Below are 13775 nucleotides of genomic sequence, written 5' to 3' on the forward strand. Positions count from 1 at the left end.
GTCTAAAATCAGATTTAATGATAGATGAATGATACTGATGTACTGAAGCACCACACACTGATTCCGAAACCTAAAAATAGAAACTGATTCTTCAAATCTGATTGGCTGATCACAGTGTTGTTCCAGGCTTAACAAAGATGCTGATCTATAGGAACACATAGAAGTCAGCAAAATTAGGTTCTGTTGCATTTCACATAGGTCTTTTTCGATTGTTTCATGTTTATTTAAAGACCTTTTACCTATCTTCAGTAAACTTGAGTGGTTTTTTAACAGGTTTTTTTTACAGCTTGTACGGCTTAGGTTATAGTGTTTTGTGATCTAGAAATTGATGATGAGAACTCTGAAATTTTGATATCATAAAAGCCTAATTAAAACTAATAACTAAAATAAAAAAATAAGATATAGGTAATATAAGATTTTGGTTGCATCGCCTGCCGCTATTTCAGATTAATTTGAAGATTTGCAAAAGCATACAAATATCACATGCAACAGAGTGCCGCTATTATAACTGCCCTGGCAAGAGCATTTTACCATAATTATGCATAATAAAACCATCCAAATACATAGCAGTTCCTTTAGAAAAGAGCAAATGCTTGTCTGATAATATGGCAAATGTCAAATGTCTTGTCAAGTGAACATCGGTGATATCTTATGAATCTGAATGCACAGTCTTTGGGTTACCATTGTGGATCTTGAACCAAACCGAGTTAATTTGACATTTCTAAAACGGTCAGTGTCTGATGGCTCTCTGCTCTTCTTTTCTTATCACACTATGGCCCTCAGGGTTATAAATCCCCTAATAGTGTTAAGAGCAACCAGTCTGACATGCCTCATCTCTGTTCACTTACGCATACTAATTTAAGCTTATAGCTCACACTAATATTCACTCTTTCTCCATTAGCTTAATACGGCAGCACATTCATTGAAGCGATAAGCGTCTCCTTATTCATTCTCATATTTACTTCAGTAGAATCAACCACATGATGGACGTAAGGGCTTTTAATTAAATTCCCCAGCTCGTGGTCAGTGGCCAGTTAAAATAAATGAAAAATACATAGGGAAGTTAGCAGGCCTTTATCAAAGTAAAAAAATATTCAAAGTCTCCCCACTGGCGTTCACCGTAATCTTCATCACCAGTAGTGTCCTTAGATAAAATTCAATAAAATACGAGGAGGAAAAAATCTAATATGTCTTGCATTCTCCCAGATTTTCCCTTTTCGTACAAAGCTTGTCATAGTCTCCCGCTTTAGGCACTGCTTTGTACAAAAAACATTTGAGAATTACACTATATCCAGACTTGTCTGAAGCCTCTAAGTCCAGTACCAGAGCTTGGCCTGTCAGAACGCCCACTCCGGCTCTTTTGGGTCTCACGGAGTGGAGATGCAGAGCATTTTGAGTACTGAGCAAACCCTCTCTGGGAATCCGTCCACATCTGAAAAGCTTTCATCTGCACTTTGAAGTCAGGCCTTGTGGTCAAAGCTGCAACACCACTTCTTTTTTTTTTCTTATTGTTGTTGTGTGAGTGTTCGAGCGCAGCATCTTTCATTGGTCTCAGATAGACATCAAGGCAAATCTCAATGTTGGTGAGCAGTCAGTCTAATACGGTTCGTGGCCCTTAGCATCAAAAGTATTAGGAGCATATTTATACCACAGCATGCTTGAATGCTCAATTCTGATTGGAGACAGGCCAAGTAAATTCGGTAATACGACAATCCCTGTAGATTACTTTTAATATCTATGAAAAGCATCTGCATCTTGGCCACCTAGGGTGTACATTAATTGTAAATAATTCAGTGGTCCATCATCAATTATTCCTTGCACAGTAAAGCAATAGGCCATGAACAGCGAAACACATCAGTATTTGCAAAGCAAACTACAGTTGATAACAAACAGCTTTGGTCCATAACACAATCGAATTAGCCCAAACCACAACAGAATTACCCCATAATATAATTTACCCAAAATGCAATTGAATTTAACTGTGGAAATGATTTAACAGATGTCAGCTTTTTGTTGCCTTGCAAAAAACGACTGTGCACCAAAGTCTGAACAATAGACGTTCATAAGTATTGATATAATCAAGAAACAATCTGTCATGATCTAAAACTCTATCTAACCAAAACACAATAAATATGCAACGTGCAATAAAACAAATCCTAAACACAAATCCTAAAAATAAGACAGAGCAGATTGTTTTATTCAAATGCAATAAGCTAAAGATATTTAGTGTGTATAAATGTATATTATTAAAAAAATAAAAGTATATTACAGCATTTTAAAACTTTCAGAAAAATATATTTAATAACGATAATTCTTAATTTAGCTATATTATAACATTAAATTTTAATACAACAAAAAACTGAAAGCTGATTAATGCAAATGATCTGTTTTTTAATATTTAATTTCTAAATTTTATTTGAAATAAATTAATCTTGAATAAAATTAAACTAATATATATATATATATATATATATATATATATATATATATATATATATATATATATATATATATATATATCAGGTAACACACACATATATATATTTCAGGTAACACTTTATTTTAGGGTTACACCTATTAATTGCTTCTTAGTCTGCATATTACGTGAATATTAGCCATTTATTAGTGCCAATTAAAGCACATATTAATGCCTTATTCTACATCCCTAATCCTAATAACTAAATTTAACAACTTTCTTATTAACTGTTAATAAACAGCAATTAAGAATTTATTGAGGGAAAAGTCATAGTTAACAAGTTTTACCTATTCTAAAGTATTGAACAGGTGTTAAATATCCTTATTATGACAATAACAATTAAATAAAAATGAAATAAATTAATAAATGAATTTAATCTCAGACATCTCAGACATCACACCATGTTTTCAAGAAAGAGCAACCCTTTGTTGAAAGCTGCATTATTTGCCTACATAAACGAGATCTGAGCCACGCAAGCGCAAGACACACAAACACGCTATTCGCTAGATGCACAAATATCTAAAACTAAGTAGAACCTTTGCTGTTATCGTTTTACTGACGACTACCAAGCATATGCACACAGTTCAAAACACAACAACCTCACTGTCGGCAAAAGCGTCTGCAGTGAAAACAGGTCAAAGACCAGCACGTCCTCATTCAAGTTCACTGAAAGCGATTTGCATTGTACATCTTGAACCCGCACCTCTGAAATCCCACAAAGCTTTGTACCCTGGCCAGGTTGTGTCTAGTTCAGTGGCGCAATACCAACATATTTCAGTGCAGTGTCACAGAGACACATGGTGCATGAAGACTGGCCTTATTTATTTGACTCCTTGCATGCACGAATGAGTAAAATCAGTCTCTTCCTGCACTCCTAAACCAAAATCCTAGCCTAAATTACTTCTCCTGCCTTGAATCCTCTGTACGACCCCTTGCGTATGCAAAACACTGCTGAAGGATTTCTGATGCCATTACACAGCAAGAAGTTAATCAGCATTTCAACTCCCTGTAGATACCTGCGAGCTGCCTTTGTATTACCAATGAAAATCAGGTGAATATTCAATTGTTATGTTCCTGTAAACAGCAAAACATCACCAGCTAGGTGTCTGTGAACACTGCCTTGATATAATCTTGGATGTTATACCGAAAATTAAGAACAGATGGGATGACAGGAGACAGATGTCGAATGCAGGATATGACACAAATGTTCTTTATCCTGCAGATTAGTTAAGCTAGCAATAATGTGTGTCTAGAAAAAGTCTAATTTCCGTTTTACGGTCAGTATTAATATAGAGTTATTCACTCCGCATGGGAAAGCGTTCAACCTTTCAATAATATTTAGCACTTTGTGAATTAAAGGGTGTCATTATTACATAAAAATAACCACACACTATGAATCATAAGCATTAGTAAATCGTTCATTCCTAATAAAGCAATGTTCCGACGTTAACAGACATTAGTAAGCATTTTATAAGTACAGCTATACTGTAATTGCCTTCGTCTTGATTCATAAGCAAATTTATTACAAAGGATATTTAAAAGCTCATTTACCTTCCTAATTGAAAAAATAAACAAATATTTCCGCATTCTATATCCTTCAGTGTTGTGTTTAACTTGTTGGTTTGGAAGATAAAGGAGCCTTTAAATATCCTTTGCAAACACTTTTCAAGCTATAAATAGTCCTCACTTTAGACGGCTGGTAACTACTAAATGTTTCTACCTGACCTAATCATGAACAACTGCAGCGTTTATTAACACACCGAGAAACTGTCATCATGAGTCTATATAATAAGGTCTACAAATTAACATTTTTAGTTTATTCATCTGCTTACACTTTCTAAATGATCTTATGAACCACTGACAACTCCTAAATAACTGGTTTGTAAATAACGTAATAATTTATAAATTATAAATTTATAGTTAATAAAGTATGAAAGTACAAGAACTACACACAATGAATCACCAGTTAAGCATTAGTAAATACTCAATTCATCCATTCTTCCAACATTAATATGCATTAGTAAGCAGTTTACAAGTGCATCTATAAATGCTTTGCTCTTATATATAATGTTTAATAATTGTAATTTTATACTTTATTAATCCAGTTTAATTAAATGATCAATTTATCATTTCTAAATGATTACATTACAAACTAGTTACTCAGGAGTTGTCAGGGTTTAATAAGGTCGTTTAGAAAGTAAATGATTAATAAATTATTTAAACGTACATTATTAAATCTTTTTATTATTAACACACGTTCCTTCTGTGATTCATGATTAAGGTAGTTGTAAAGCATTTAGTAGTTGTCAGCCGTCTGTTTTTGCGAGCTTATATAAAGTGAGGACTATTTATACCTTGTAAAGCATTTACAAAGGAGAAGCAAAGGCTCAATTATTTTTTATTTTTGAATAGTTCTGTATCCCTCTGTGTTTTGGTTTTTCCTGTTAGCAAGATAACTGTGGATTGGAATCTCCTTAGTAATATATATGCTTATAAATCAAGAACAAGGCATTTATAGTAACTATAACTGCTTACTAATGAATATTAATGTTAGAACATGGTTTATAAAGGATAAACTGACTATTTACTAATGCTTATCTAATGATTCACAGCGTGTAGTAATTATAAAGTGTTACCAAATATGATTATTAAACACTATATATACGCTCAAGGACAAATCATTTATAGTTGCATTAATAAACTGCTTACTAATGTTGGATTGGTGCTTTAAAAAAGGATAAATTGACTATTCACTAATGCTTAACTAATAATTCATAATGTGCAGTTATTATAAAGTGTTACTAAAGCGTGTGAGTCTGAATTATGAGAAAAAAAGTACTAAATCCTTTTTTTTAGAGAATGCAGCAAATGCTTGTGAAATGCAACACATACATGTTTGTTTTCTATATGCTATTTTAACATGTACCTTTTCTTTTTATTGCATTCATACCGAATAATATAAATATGGTAAATTCAGTTAATTATCTCAAGAATTCAACTTTTTCCAATAAGAAGAACCATTTGGACAAGAGACAATGTAGCCGACCTAATTGAAACTAGTCAAGGCATGTTTTTCATTAAATAAACACAAAGAAGATATTTAATTATTTTTATGTATATGCACCATTATATAAAATCAAATAAGCAATATTTGCATGCATACAATTTTATTAAAATACATAAAGAAGTCACACATGGACTTATTAAAATTGCTAATAAAACTCTGTATATTTCTCCATTTTACGTCACGTTTAATCATTCAGGTCTATGCAAATGTTGTTATATATACTGTAGGTAATCAAATATACTATAAATTAATTCTAGCATGATCTTTACATTCATATGTTATAATTGCATTCATCAGATATAGCTGGTTGTGTCTATTTGCAATCACGGCCGTTTTCTTGTGTGCTCTGGTGTTGTAGCTTGTGTAAGTTCTTATGTATTTTTTTCTATAACCTTGATGCTCTATACCAGTAAAACTTTTAGTTATGACCGAGTCTGCGGGAAGAGCTTGTACTGTCTGCTAGCCAATCCAATTTCCAATAAATGCTGGGTGAATTTAATTGCTGTTTCTTTTTGTTTCTTTATTATACACTACCAGAGATGAGTTTACTGCAAGCATTTAAAATCGACTTGTCCTGTCAAACCCTACAAAACGTCCCTGGAAGCTATTTGTCTGTTGGCAGTAACACCAAAATATGTTTGTGGCAGAATTTCATTTTAATCGAATGCTCGTTAAAAATAACACATATGTGTGTGTGGACAGTATTATACCGCAAACAAGAAGTTTAATAACTTACATTTTAGACAATATATTGTCTACATTTACTCCAATGAAACAAATAAGCGGTATTAAAGAACTAACACGGTGGTGGTGTTTCTTTTCTGTATGAATCGGTGTGAATTGGAAAATCACGTTAATTCATTAATTCATTAAAAGATTCGAAGAATCATTTAAAAAGACAAGTGTTGTTGTGGAGCGAATTAGCCTTCATGAGCTAAATTATCAAATAACTCACTCCTAATGATAAGTTGGAAGACAAGAGGTTATGCACTGCATGGCTTTACAATAGCAAGAATTGCTGTCCGCTCTGTTTGGTCTATCGTTACACAACTAAACGCAGGAAATAACGTAAGATCACGCATCAGAATTAGATTAGAGACCTTATTGAAAAGGTAGTCTGCGAGAAGTTCGCTATGAATGGTTCGGTGTGCTGATTTGCGGCTAAAACGGGGGAAAAGAAAAAAGATATCGGCCAAGCATCGTTGAGTCTCCCAGATTCGTCTGATTTCGGGAATTTGCGGTTTTCGCAAAAACCTGCTGGCGAGTGAAAAATCTGGCCTAAAATTGTGCAGCGTGAGCTTGGCGTAAACAACCACTCGACATATTCCCAAAAACAAATTGTTTTTGAACCGATCGGAATCTGTGAATGATTCGTCGCCACCTACTGGAGCATTCATGTAATCTGCAGAAAGTGTCAAAAAAACGTGATAATACTAAATCTTAACCTAAGTCTACTCTATGAAACGCCTATTGAAGGACCATTCCTTTCAACAGGCTTCAGAAATATTTACAAAAGAATGGAAAAATGGTGTAAACAGCTTTTGTATTAGGCATTCTTCGCAGTGGTAGTAGGTGTAACTTGTAGTGGCTGTGGTTGGAAATCCTGACACAAACAGATACACTTGGCACTAAAAGTCAAGACCGAAATCGCTGGTGCCCAATGGTCTCCTCTCCTCGTGACCTCTCATTAAAACAGGTCAGGAGCGGTGTGTCTGTGATCGGTGGTCCTGCATCCGCCAGTCCTTCTTAACCAGTCTTCTCCGGTTCCCCAGCCAGTGACATTTGTGGTTTTCATAGCAGCTGTTGCTAATAACCGAGGTCACACACCTCTCAGAGAAAGCCCAGATCTTGACATTTCCTCCGCTGAATGTAATATCCAATCATACTGTCTCCAATAACACACAGGTCACCACCTACATTATTAAACAGGCTCTTAGCTTTTGTTACAAGCTCTCTGCTCAGAGAATCTGATTTTCAATAAAGATTTGTTTGCTGAAAGAAGTGGCACAGAGGGGGAGCTAGGAAATGAGATGGCTGAGATAGTTAAAAGGAGAAAGTTTAGTGTCATTTTTTTTCTAAACCGCGCATCTATAACTATAAAAAGTCATTTTCAGACTAAATTAGTAAGAAATCATACAATAAGTTAATATGACATTAGCATAGATGTTACTTTTTTGGGGGCCGACAGAATGCATTCAAGCCAAATGTCAGCACTGTTAAGAACTCGATACTCGAATCAATGGTTAAATGGCTAATCTATGACATCTTCAGTTTAGATGTCAAATAGTCAAGCACACACACACATAGACACTGCAAAAATTGGAATCATGTTGCTTTCAGAAAGGTTAACTAGTTCTCTGCCCCCATCAATATTCAGCAGCTGGTCCGGCCCCTTAGATTAAACTCATCTGTCACTCAGTGACCTGAGAAGAACAACCAAGAGTGCTGCTCTTTATACTAATCACACACATACAGAATGTAGAACTACTGTCAATATGTCCACGGTCCACATAATTGGCATTATTATAAGCGGTTCTTCTCAGAACTCACCTTGATTAATGACAGCTGTTATGACCTCAGACCTTGTTTCGAACCGCGTGCCAAAGCAGAGTGTACTTATTTTAACGCCCAAGCGAACAGATTGCAGCATTCACACTTTTCAGGAGCGCAGTTCCGAGCAGTAGGAGCATAGCAGAAATAGCAGAAATAGCAGAAATGTAGCTGCAAGATGCAGTCTGACGCTGAGCCTATTTTTATTGCGTTCACAGTGTCATCATTCAGTCATTATTCAAAAAAAAGCAGTTTTCAATCGATATGCCAATAAGTCCATATTTCACATTTCAGCGTGTATCCCAATGTATGCGCTATGCTCTTCAGAAGTTCTTAAAAGTCTCACCAAGGCTGCATTTATGTGATCAATAATACAGTAAAGACAATAATGTTGTGAATTATTATTACTAGTGTTACTACTGTTTTCTATTTTATATTCCTGTGATGGCGTTTGGGGGGGTTATTATGAACATTTTAAATAAAAATGTTCATAATCATATAAATTCACAGTCCATTAACTAACAACTTTTGGTCTTAAAAATCCAACTGTGATCAGGCTGATGGTTCTCAATAGCTCACTCATAATAATATAATTTGTGTTTGTTGTTAAAAAAAATGCTCAGTGTGGTAATTAAAGATAATTAAAGACATAAGGAACACATGAAGGGGGCATTCGCTAAGAATAGATAGCATCTGCTGTAAGCATCATTTTCACTCTCTGTCTTTATTGTTTTAGCACCCAATTCCCTAAAGGAATTATGCAAATCGTGATAATGTCACAAACACACCCACAAAAAATGAAGTCTGATAGTAAACATATAACCGTTTCGTTTCGGATACTCCTTGAATATTATGAAATTCTGGCTGATGTTACGATGCATCTGAACATGAATGAATAATTAAAAATGACTGGTTGTGCATGTCATGTGGCATATCAAGACAAGGGCTGTCATGATGGACTTGTCATTTACAGCAAACCTGTCTACAAGTAATTAGATAACAACTCCTCATTTAATCTCATAGGAGACATGTTGAAATGGAACCATGGTGGCAGTACAAGGAGACCGCACATAAATTATGTAAATTGGGTTTGTCAATTAAACTTAGTCATCGGATCATCATTTACATGTTTCTGTGCTTCAGCTTGCAATGACACATGCTAGCAACACAAGGTCGTAAGTTCAACACATCATCATAAAAAAACGCACACGTTAAGTGTGCTGTACATCACTTCGTATAAAATGAATAGTTCGCTTGCACTAGCTGAACATCTGGTATCGGTCTTAATGTGATGTTTGGGAAGCAGAACAATTTATATTGTCAGTGTAAAGTGATGAAATCATACCAGCAGTGGCCTCATCTTTCTGGCAGCCTGAACCCACTGTAAAGCTGACAGCCTGATGGGTGCATAACCACGCTGACCCTCTCCACCTGATACACTGACAAGCCAGCTGAAGCTGTCAGAGTCTCTCACCCCGCTCCGACTCTGAAAGCTGTGATTTTCACATAAGGTAACAAATAAGTGGGCTTCGAAGGGAAAGGAAGTGATGGGCAGTCAAATAAATCCCTCCATGGACATCCATATTCAAATTCCAAGACTCTGTTCCAAAGTCTAGTGCGCCGTCTATGACAAAAAAGCAATTTAAGGCATTAAAGACATGCCTTTGCATGCAAAGACACCTTATTTTAGACCGAATGCTTAGACGGCATTGCATGTATCCTTAATGGAGCATGCAGCCCCATAATGATTTGCAAAGCTTGGTAGAGAAAAAAACTAAATTGTGGACAGAGTGGGAAAAAATCATGTAAATATATTAGAGAAATATTACAAATACTTGAAAAAACATCAGAAAATCATAGTAATAATAAGCGATTAATGCAATTTCAAAAAATGCTTTACTGTTTTAGTAAGCTCATTTAAACTATAATTGTGTATTTTATGTATTTTATGCCTATATTACAATTTTGTTCAGCAAGGATGCATTAATTCGATGCATTAATAAAGGTTGAATAAAAAAAAAAAAGTTAAATTATGGCAAATGCAGAAAGTGCATGTCAGCTATATTTAGAAATGCTGTATTCTTATCAAATGTGTAAAAAATTTATTTCATTAATAAAGTACGCATGAGAAACAAAAACATGAAAAATAATGACTACTGTTTTAATGAAGTTGACCGAATCCAGTTTTTCTCTCGGAGAAGTTATTATCCACTGGTTTTATTTGTGAGTCCCTGGTTATTGTTTTGGGCCCGTCTGTGTTGTCAATAAGAGTGTCATTTCACCGTGTGAGTAAATGGCAAGCAATCTATTTTCTAGCGACTCTTTCCCCATTTAGACATGGTCTATGTGATGGTTCCTCCATTATCTGAAAAAAATATGTGCATTCGTGCTTGTAGCAATCAATAAACTTCAATGTGAACAGCATAACATCTTGCCCGAATACTCCTTTTTGTCTTTTTATTTTTTTTAAATATACTACATTATATTTGCTATATCTCATCCCAAACACTAACACACGCGACACAAGCCAAATTGACCTTGATGCGGCACAAGCAGTGAACCTTGACGGTTTGATGAATAATGATGATTGCAACTAACAAACCTCCAGTTTCAAGTAGCATGCTAATCTATTTATGATGAGCAGAGTTTCTCTCTCTCTTTCTTCACACCGTCTTCAACTTCTCCCTTTCTCTCACTTTCTGACCCGTGCGAGGCTTAAGTAACTCGTTAGAGCGTTCATTTGGGGCTCTCACTGTTCCTGTAATTGAGAACATCGTTATTGATTCTCCGTCTGGCGTCTGAATCTATTGCTGAAGTAAGGCAAGTCAAACCTTTCCAATATACTTCTCCCCATATTGCATACAGTGGGAATGAATCAACACAGGATCTTCTGATCATTGCCTCAGCATCTTTGCTGCCCTTTTAAAATGAATCTTTATAATCCCTCAAGCATTGTACTTCAGATCTTCTGGCTTTAATTACTGACTTTAATTTCTTAAAATTAGATGCTACAAGACCAACTAGTCTTTAGTTACTTAACCAAAAATTAAATCAATAAATAAACAAAAAGCAAGAAGTTCCCAAACCACAATTAATGAGCAAAGTCTACAAAGTGAGGTCAGAAACAGAGCAAAGAGAAAGATATGGACTTTCATAACTACTTTTTTAACTTGATTTTAAGTAAAAAAAAAAAAAAAGACATATCAGTATATAAATCTATCTGTATATAAATCTATATATCTGTTTATAAATCTGTATAAATATCTTTGCTCTGCCAAACACAAAGGAATATATTTTAAAAAAATATTATTATGTAAGTCAATGGTGACCCAAAACAGCCTGGTTACTTATTTCCTTTTTAATAGATTATATAAAACTTTTAATTATAGAAAATAATTAACAAAGTATTCATTATATAATAATTAATAACAGTGCTACATATCATTGCAAAAATACTTTGTGGTTGCTATGGTGACAATTTTACTTTCACCATAACCAAATATGTGTGTTGTGTCATATCTCCTGTACCAAACATGACAGCACAGAAAAGGTTATGTCTGCCCCTATGTTTTGGTGGTCAAGGATTACATACCGTATAACAGCATAAACTGTTCAGGTGAAGAGATAATGGTGAAATCAGCTATGTGAGAAGGAAATAACAGTATCTGAGCGCCACAGAATCACAGCATTTAGAAGTTCATATTATGGCTATCATATTTTCAGAATACTATCATATACAGACAGAGTCAGGTGGACAATAGTGTTTCCAAAACATTCTCGTTCAACGCTCTAACAACGCTCTAACATCACACACAGACTGTGACAGAATCAGGTGAATGGTTTAATTCAGTAACTTTATGAGAAATGAATACAGTTTCAAATATAGTTACTATAAACTTAATTTACAATCAAATAAATGTATCTTCTTTCAAGGATATATATATATTTTTTTCAAAGTGGCATGGATGTTTCTGCAAATACAGAACACTTTGCTGCTCACGGATATCTATTTTGGATGCAATGAGTGTCTTTTTTTTTTATAAATCCAGTGATCATTTTCTCTTCAACCAAACTCATTGTATCAACCTGACATTTCTTTTAAAAGCAACCTTGTTTCTACACGAACTGACAAAGTTTAATAAAAGCAGCCAGATTAGTCATATCAGAGCTTGCCAGATAGTGCCTGCCAGTTTGGTGTGTAGTTTGCATCAGACGGCCATCTGAGGCCCAGACTACACTAACTCTGACTGAATTGTATTTTGGTAACACTGACATGACTGATGTCGAGACAGGCCATTGGCTGCGCTCTCTCGTCCTCATAAATCACACAGCCACACTAAAAGTGACGTCACGTTTCACGGTTCAGGGTGACAGGAACTGATGAAAGTCACAATCTCCAGTGACACGGGCAGATTTACAGGCTGTGGGTTTAAAACTCTGCTTTTGAGTGCAGGCAAATACCATAACCTTCCCCTTATGGCATTGTTAAGGGCTATAGCTGCCCGTTATGTCATTTTGTTTATGGGTCTAAACATTTCCTTAATGGTGCGCTTGGCAAATGTGAAGGCCATCAGTCTTCTCATAGCCATCCTCATTTTGACAGAGTGCTTTTTGTGAGTGGAACAGCCTGGTTGAGTGTGCATTAACAGCATCACATCACATCACTGGTAAACATCCAGATGAAATGAGATGCGGGGCAAGGCTGTGCATGTTTATTGCAGCAGGAAGACGTTTAGTCTCGATGACATTGAGATGTTTTTGTTATCAAAGAGATCTTTATTCTCCAAGCAGTACAACAAAAATAAAATAGAACCAGAACGACTTGACTTTTACTGTGACGTGTAACTTGGCAATTAAGCGCTATTCCACTAAGAAATCATTCCATTTAGCTTATGACTTTAGAAAGACCAATTGATCTTGCAGGCTCGGGGAATGATTGCTGGATTCATTTGTGAGTGGCTATAAATTGACGCTCAAGACTTTTTCAATCCAGCTACCTTAGCGGATCAGTGAAAACAGCTCCTTTTATGCAAATGCAAATGGTTTCTGGAATAAGGAGGCCCATTTGTTCCTCACTCATGAAGGTACACTTAAATATTGGATTTCAGAGAAATAATAATGATGATGAATTACTGTGTTCATTCATCTGGCCATTTTTGCTAAAAGCATCTCTACTGTCATCTATGCTAGGTCCACATTCTAGCTCTTGCCATTCTTAAAAAAAACTCTTATGAACTTTAAATTCATATATATATATATATATATATATATATATATATATATATATATATATATATATATATATATACACTTCCTGTTATATTCTCCACATGTAAAAAAATAAATAAATAAATACAAAACATTTATTCTTAGTAACCGAACTTAATGTAGATAAAAATATTTTTTAGTCACTTAATTTCATCTTTAAAACTTAATGTTTAAAAAAGCACTGAGAAATCTAGTATGTAGTATATAATATAGTTACAAGGGGAAGACATAAGAATGAGTTATTTTATACATTTTCTCTGTTGATTGTGGTAGAAAATCTATGGAAACAAGCAGATAATGGATTTACATAAAGTGCAATGTGTTAAACAGCTAAAATTAGTCTTATTGTTAGCTGAAAGTCAAGTATTTATTACAAACTATGCAAATGGTGGGCATTTGAATATGAATGAGATT

The sequence above is a fragment of the Puntigrus tetrazona genome, chromosome 9 (assembly GCF_018831695.1).
Source record: "Puntigrus tetrazona isolate hp1 chromosome 9, ASM1883169v1, whole genome shotgun sequence".
Taxonomy (NCBI): domain Eukaryota; kingdom Metazoa; phylum Chordata; class Actinopteri; order Cypriniformes; family Cyprinidae; genus Puntigrus; species Puntigrus tetrazona.